This window comes from Capsicum annuum, unplaced genomic scaffold (genome assembly GCF_002878395.1).
Source record: "Capsicum annuum cultivar UCD-10X-F1 unplaced genomic scaffold, UCD10Xv1.1 ctg64669, whole genome shotgun sequence".
Classification (NCBI taxonomy): domain Eukaryota; kingdom Viridiplantae; phylum Streptophyta; class Magnoliopsida; order Solanales; family Solanaceae; genus Capsicum; species Capsicum annuum.
The window spans coordinates 1-7,500 of NW_025873833.1; the positions used below are offsets into that span (position 1 = coordinate 1).

General features: G+C 49.3%; 1 non-coding gene and 3 pseudogenes across 1 annotated transcript; all 4 read left to right on the forward strand.

Annotated features, from left to right (window-relative positions):
* LOC124893765 lies at positions 1 to 2,266 on the forward strand (annotated as a pseudogene; the record flags this gene model as incomplete).
* Positions 2,267 to 3,399: 1,133 nt separating this feature from the next.
* On the forward strand, positions 3,400 to 4,973 carry LOC124893762 (annotated as a pseudogene).
* A 653-nt stretch (positions 4,974 to 5,626) lies between these two features.
* Positions 5,627 to 5,782, forward strand: LOC124893763. The gene has a single exon (XR_007050889.1). It is a non-coding gene; the product is annotated as a 5.8S ribosomal RNA (ribosomal RNA).
* A 228-nt stretch (positions 5,783 to 6,010) lies between these two features.
* Positions 6,011 to 7,500, forward strand: part of LOC124893764 — a 6,251-nt pseudogene continuing 4,761 nt past the window's right edge.

Sequence of the window (7,500 nt, forward strand, 5' to 3'; positions counted from 1 at the left end):
CTAGAACTTTAAATAGGTAGGACGACACGACTGCTTTGTTGAGCCGCGCCACGAAATCAAGAGCTCCAAGTGGGCCATTTTTTGTAAGCAAAATTGGCGATGTGGCATGAACCAGATCTGGGTTACGATGCCAAACTACGCGCTAACCTAGATCCCACAAGGGTGTTGGTTGATTAAGATAGCAGGACGGTGGTCATGGAGGTCAAAATCCTCTAAGGAATGTGTAACAACTCACCTGCCGGATAAACTTGCCCTGAAAATGGATGGCGCTTAAGCGCGTGACCTACACCCAGCCGTCGGGGCAAGTTCCAGGCCCTGATGAGTAGGAGGGCGTGGCAGTTGCTGCAAAACCTTGGGTGCGAGCCCGGACGGAGCGGCCGTCGGTGTAAATATTGGTGGTAGTAGCAAATATTCAAATGAGAACTTCGAAGCCCGAAGAGGGGAAATGTTCCATGTGAACGGCACTTGCACATGGGTTAGTCGATCGTAAGGGTCGGGGGAACCCCGACAGATAGCGCGTTTCGCGCGTACTCTGAAAGAGAATCGGGTTAAAATTCCTGAATCGAGATGTGGCGGTCGACGAAAATGTTAGGAAGTCCGGAGATATCGGCTGGAGCCTCGGAAAGAGTTATCTTTTTTGTTTAACAGCCTGCCCACCCTGGAATCGGCTCAGCCGGAGGTAGGGTTCAGCGGCTGGAAGAGCACCGCACGTCGCGTGGTGTCCGGTGCGCTATCGGCGGCCCTTGAAAATCCAGAGGACTGAATGCCGTCCACGCCAGGTCGTACTCATAACCGCATCAGGTCTCCAAGGAGAACAACCTCTGGTCAATGGAACAATGTAGGCATGGAAAGTCGGTAAAATAGATCCATAACTTCTGGAAAAGGATTGGCTCTGAGGGATGGGCACGGGGGTCCCAGTCCCAAACCCGTCGGCTGTTGGTGGACTGCTCGATCTTCTCCCGCGGAGAGAGTGGGTCTCCGCGTGTCGGTCGGGGGACGGAATGGGAACGGTTCCTTCAGGGGCCTTCCCCGCACGTCGAACAGCCAACTCAAAACTGGTACGGACAAGGGGAATCCGACTGTTTAATTAAAACAAAGCATTGCGATGGTACCAACAAATGTTCACGCACTGTGATTTCTTTCCAGTGCTCTGAATGTCAAGGTGAAGAAATTCAACCAAGCGCGGGTAAACGGCGGGAGTAACTATAACTCTCTTAAGGTAGCCAAATGCCTCGTCATCTAATTAGTGACGCGCATAAATGGATTAACGAGATTCCCACTATCCCCATCTACTATCCAGCGAAACCACAGCCAAGGGAACGGGCTTGGTAGAATCAGCGGGGAAAAAAGACCCTGCTGAGCTTGACTCTACTCCGACTTTATGAAATGATTTGAGAGGTGTAGTATAAGTGGGAGCCGAAAAGCGAAAGTGAAATACCACTACTTTTAACGTTATTTTACTTATTTCATGAATCGGAAGCGGGGCACTGCCCCCCTTTTTGTACCTAAGGGATTCATATTGAACAACTGGTATTCACTTATAAGGGGTCGTTTGGTAGGAGGGATAAGGATAACTAATCCCGGGATTAATTTAAAAGAGAAGTTTATCCCATGTTTGGTTGGGACAAAATGCATGGGATAAAACTCATCCCAGAATTAGTTATCCCGGGATTGTAGTCGCTCTGAGGGCCAATCCGGGCGGAAGACATTATCAGGTGGGGAGTTTGGCAGGGGCGGCACATCTGTTAAAAGATAATGCTGGTGTCCTAAGATGAATCTCAACGAGAATAGAAATATCATCTGGAACAGATGGGTAAAAGCTCGTTTGATTCTGATTACCAGTACGAATACGAACTATGAAAGCGTGGCCTAACAATCTTTTAGACCTTCGGAATTCGAAGCTAGAGGTGTCAGAAAAGTTACCACAGGGATAACTGGCTTGTGGCAGCCAAGCGTTCATAGCGACGTTGCTTTTTTATCCTTCGATGTCGGCTCTTCCTATCATTGTGAAGCAGAATTCACCAAGTGTTGGACTGTTCACCTACCAATAGGGAACATGAGCTGGGTTTAGACCGTCGTGAGACAGGATAGTTTTACCCTATTGATGACAGTGTCGCAATAGTAATTCAACCTAGTACGAGAGGAACTGTTGATTCACATAATTGGTAATCGCGCTTGATTGAAAAGCCAGTGGCGCGAAGCTACACCTAGGCATCGTGGCATCAAGGCACCGTGGCACCAAGGCACCGTGGCACCAAGGCACCGTGGCACCATGGCACCGGGCAGCAAGGCACCGTGGCACGATGGCACTGTGGCACCATAGCACCGTGGCACCATGGTACAAAGGCACCATGGCTCCATGGCTCCATGTTACTAAGGCACCGTGGCGCCATGGCAACAACGCACCTTAGCACCGTGGTACCAAGACACCCTGATGCTGTGGGACCAAGGCACCGTGGCACCATGACACCGTGGCACCATGACACCGTGGCACCACCGTGCCAAAATCAAAAGAGCGTAAACCTACGTTCGATAATCCTTAAATTTAAATATTTTTTATCGTTACGTTATTCGTACAGATATGCACTCAATTGTTGGTTTAAGGTTACTTCATTCTAATATGCATATTTTGAGGTTGTTACATATCTGTTGCATTCTGGGCGATTTTTCTAATGTCCCCACGTTATTTTTATATTTTTTTCAATTTCTTATTTAATATCCTTAAATTTAAATATTTTATACCGTTACGTTATACGTACAAATATGCACTTGATTGTTGGTTTAAGGTTAGTTCATGCGCTGGAAATATTTTCCTAATGTTTTTATATTTTTATAAATATTTTTTCTATTTTCGATTTATTTTTACTTAGTTTTTGAATTTAATAAATGATATTTGAAAAAAAAAATTCTTAATGAATCCGCGGCGAGCGCCGGCGGCCGGCGTGGGCGGCGCCCGTGTATAAGCCTCGGTGTTCCTTCATCTCCTCTACTCCCCCCAAGGGTGGGCTATCGTGTTAAACAGGACTTGCTTCAACCTTGCAACGTCTGCATGGGCAGTAGCGCACGACATATATTGCTGAGCGTTGGGGCCGGTGCTGGGCGTGTATCAACTGAGCATTTGGATGCACGACGCGTGAGTTGTGTTCGGTATGTGCGGTTAGGTTGGATCCCTGCTCGAGCAGCAACGTCCTGACCCGCTTGCCATCTCAGTCGTGGGTCAAACGCCATTTAGGTTTTCTCGAAGTCGGTTTCCTGTGCTGCATACCTAATGCCCAGGTATTATCATGTTTTATCGATTGCCTTTCGCCCCTCGCATTTCGTGCGCGGGGTGAATCGAAAGGCCGCTCTCGTGTCCCACGCCTTTCTCGCTTCATCATACGATGTCGTGGTCCATAAGCAATGATCGAGATTCTCAAATGCGGTAGACGCAGTATGCATGGGGTCTTCATCGACTACTATCTGCCCTGTACGATGCTCCTTGCAAACGACGGTCGCGTTTGCCTTGAATCCGTCTGCGCCCTCACGGGCAGGTTAGGCCCATGCGACGCCGGCGTCGATGAGGAATGCTACCTGGTTGATCCTGCCAGTAGTCATATGCTTGTCTCAAAGTTTAAGCCATGCATGTGTAAGTATGAACAAATTAAGACTGTGAAACTGCGAATGGATCATTAAATCAGTTATAGTTTGTTTGATGGTATCTACTACTCGAATAACCGTATTAATTCTAGAGATAATACGTGCAACAAACCCCGACTTCTAGAAAGGATGCATTTATTTGATAAAAGTTCGACGCAGGCTCTGCCCGTTGCTGCGATGATTCATGATAACTCGACGAATCGAACGGCCATCGTACCGGCAATGCATCATTCAAAATTTTGCCCTATCTTGTTTTGATGGTAGGATAGTGGCCTACTATGGTGGTGACGGGTGACAGAGAATTAAGGTTCGATTTCGGAGAGGGAGCCTGAGAAACGGCTACCACATCCGAGGAAGGCAGCAGACGCACAAACTACCCAATCCTGACACGGAGAGGTAGTGACAATACATAAAATATCGGGCTCAATGAATCTGGTAATTGGAATGAGTACAATCTAAATCCCTTAATAAGGATCCATTGGAGGGTAAGTCTGGTGCCAGCAGCCGCAGTAATTCCATCTCCAATAGCGTATATTTAAGTTGTTGCAGTTAAAAAGCTCGTAGTTGGACTTTGGGATTGGCCGGCCGGTCCGCCTATGGTGTGCACCGGTCGTCTCGTCCCTTCTGTCGGCGATGCGCTCCTGGCCTTAACGGGCCGGGTCGTGCCTTCGGCGCTATTACTTTGAAGAAATTAGAGTGCTCAAAGTAAGCCTACGCTCTGTATACATTATCATGGGATAACATTATAGGATTTTGGTCCTATTAGGTTGGCCTTCGGGATTAGAGTAATAATTAACAGGGACAGTCGGGGGCATTCGTATTGCATAGTTAGAGAAGAAATTATTGGATTTATGAAATACGAACAACTGCGAAAGCATTTTCCAAGGATGTTTTCATTAATCAAGAACGAAAGTTGGGGGCTCGAAGACAATCAGCTACCGTTCTAGTCTCAACCATAAACGATGCCGACCAGGGATCGACAGATGTTGCTTTTAGGACTCTGCCAGCACCTTATGAGAAATCAAAGTTTTTGGGTTTTGAGGGGAGTATGGTCGCAAAGCTGAAACTTAAAGGAATTGATGGAAGGGCACCACCAGGAGTGAGCCTGCGGCTTAATTTGACTCAACACGGGGAAACTTACCAGGTCCAGACATAGTAAGGATTAACAGACTGAGAGCTCTTTCTTGATTCTATGGGTGGTGGTGCATGGTCGTTCTTAGTTGGTGGTGCGATTTGTCTGGTTAATTTCATTAACGAACGAGACCTCAGCCTACTAACTAGTTATGCGGAGGTATCCCTTCGCGGCCAGCTTCTTAGAGGGACTACGACCTTTTAGGCCGCGAAAGTTTGAGGCAATAACAGTTCTGTGATACCCTTAGATGTTTTGGGCTGCACGCGCGCTACACTGATGTATTCAACGAGTTTATAGCTTTAGCCGATAGGACCAGGTAATCTTTGAAATTTCATTGTGATGGGGATAGATCATTGCAATTGTTGGTCTTCAACGAGGAAATCCTAATAAGCGTGAGTCATCAGCTCCCGTTAACTACGTCCCTACCCTTTGTACACACCGCCCGTCGCTCCTACCAATTGAATAATCCGGTAAAATGTTTGGATCACGGCGACGAGGGCAGTTCACTGCCTGCAACGTCGCAAGATGTCCATTGAACCTTATCATTTAGAGGAAGGAGAAGTCGTAACAAGATTTTCGTAGGTGAACCTGTTGAAGGATCATTGTCGAAACCTGCACAGCAGAACGACCCGCAAATGTGTTTAACAACTGGGGAGTCCGCGCGAGTGGGGTGCTACGGCACTCGCACGAGCCCCTCCCGCTCGTCCCCGGTGCGAGTGCCCCAGCATGCGCGTAGTCGGACGACTAATGAACCCCGGCGCGGAAAGCACCAAAGAATACTTAAATTAATTGCCTGCCCCTTGCGCCCCATCTGCGGAGTACGTTAGAGGTACCTATGCTTCTTTTGTAAACAAAAATGACTCTCGACAACAGATATCTCGGCTCTCGCATCGATGAAGAACGTAGCGAAATACGATACTTGGTGTGAATTGCAAAATCCCGTGAACCATTGAGTCTTTGAACGCAAATTGCGCCCAAAGCCATTAGGCCGAGGCCACATCTTCCCGGGCATCATGCATCGCGTTGCCCCCTCGCATCGCTCATCAATCACGGGGCGCACTGTTGTCGCAGGGCGGATACTGGCCTCCTGTGCACCTCGAGCTCGCGGCTGGCCTAAATGCGAGTCCACATCGACGGACGTCGTGGCAAGTGATGGTTGTATCTCAACTCTCTTTGTTTCGCGGGTATAGCCCGTCGCGCGTCTGGACTCCAGGACCCTTTCGCGCTTAGGCGCTCCAACTGCGACCCCAGGTCAGGCGGGATGACCTGCTGAGTTTAAGCATATAAATAAGCAGAGGAAAAGAAACTTACAAGGACTTCCTTAGTTACGGCGAGCGAACCAAGAACAGCCCAGCCTTAGAATCGAGCGGCTCCGTCGTCCGAATTGTAGTCTGGAGAAGCGTCCTCAGTGGCGGACCGGGCCCAAGTCCCCTGGAAAGGGGCGCTAGAGAAGGTGAGAGCCCCATTGTGCCAGGACCCTGTCGCACCACGAGGCGCTGTCTACGAGTTGGGTTGTTTGGGAATGCAGCCTAAATCGGGCGGTGAATTCCGTCCAAGGCTAAATACGGGCGACAGACCGATAGCGAATAAGTACCGCGAGGGAAAGATGAAAAGGACTTTGAAGAGAGAGTCAAAGAGAGCTTGAAATTATCGGGAGGAAAGCGAATGAAGGCTGGCGATGCGCCCCGGTCGGATGTCGAACGACGATGAGCTGGTCCGCCGATCGACTTGGGGCGTGGACCAGCATGGATTGGGGGGCGGCCAAAGTTGGGGCTCTCGATACGCTCGTGGAACACCATCTGCTCGATTGTGGCAGGTATTGTGCGCCTTCGGCGTGCTTTGGTATCTGTAAGCTCCGACCGCTGGCTTGTGGGCTCCCCATTCGACCCGTCTTAAAACACGGACCAAGGAGTCTGACATGTGTGAGAGTCAACGTGCGAGCAAACCCGTAAGGCGTAAGGAAGCTGATTGGTGGTATACCCCCAAGGGGTGCACCACCGACCGACCTTGATCTTATGATAAGGGTTCGAGTGTGAGCATACCTGTCAGGACCCGAAAAATGGTGAACTATGCCAGAGCGGGGCGAAACCAGAGAAAACTCTGGTGGAGGACCGCAACGATACTGGAGTGCAAATCGTTCATCTGACTTGGGTGTAGGGGCGAAAGAATAATCAAACCGTCTAGTAGTTGGTTCCCTCAGAAGTTTCCCACAGGATAGCTGGAGCTCGCGTGCGAGTTCTATCGAGTAAAATCAATGATTAGCAGCCTCGGGGGCGCAACGCCCTCGATCTATTCTCAAACTTTAAATAGGTAGGACGGCGCGGCTGCTTTGTTGAGCCTCGCCACGGAATCAAGAGCTCCAAGTGGGCCATTTTTGGTAAGCAAAATTGGCGATGAGGTATGAATCGGATCCGGGTTACGGTGCCAAACTATGTGCTAACCTAGATCCCACAAAGGGTATTGGTCAATTAAGATAGCAGGACGGTGGTCATGGAAGTCGAAATACGCTAAGGATGTGTAACAACTCACCTGCTGGATAAACTAGCCCTGAAAATGGATGGCGCTTAAGCGCGCAACCTACACCCAGCCGTCGGGGCAAGTTCCAGGCCTCGATGAGTAGGAGGGCATCGCGGTCGCTGCAAAACCTTAGGTGCGAGCCCGGGCGGAGTGGCCGTCGGTGCAGATATTAATGGTAGTAGCAAATATTCAAATGAGAACTTCGAAGGTCGAAG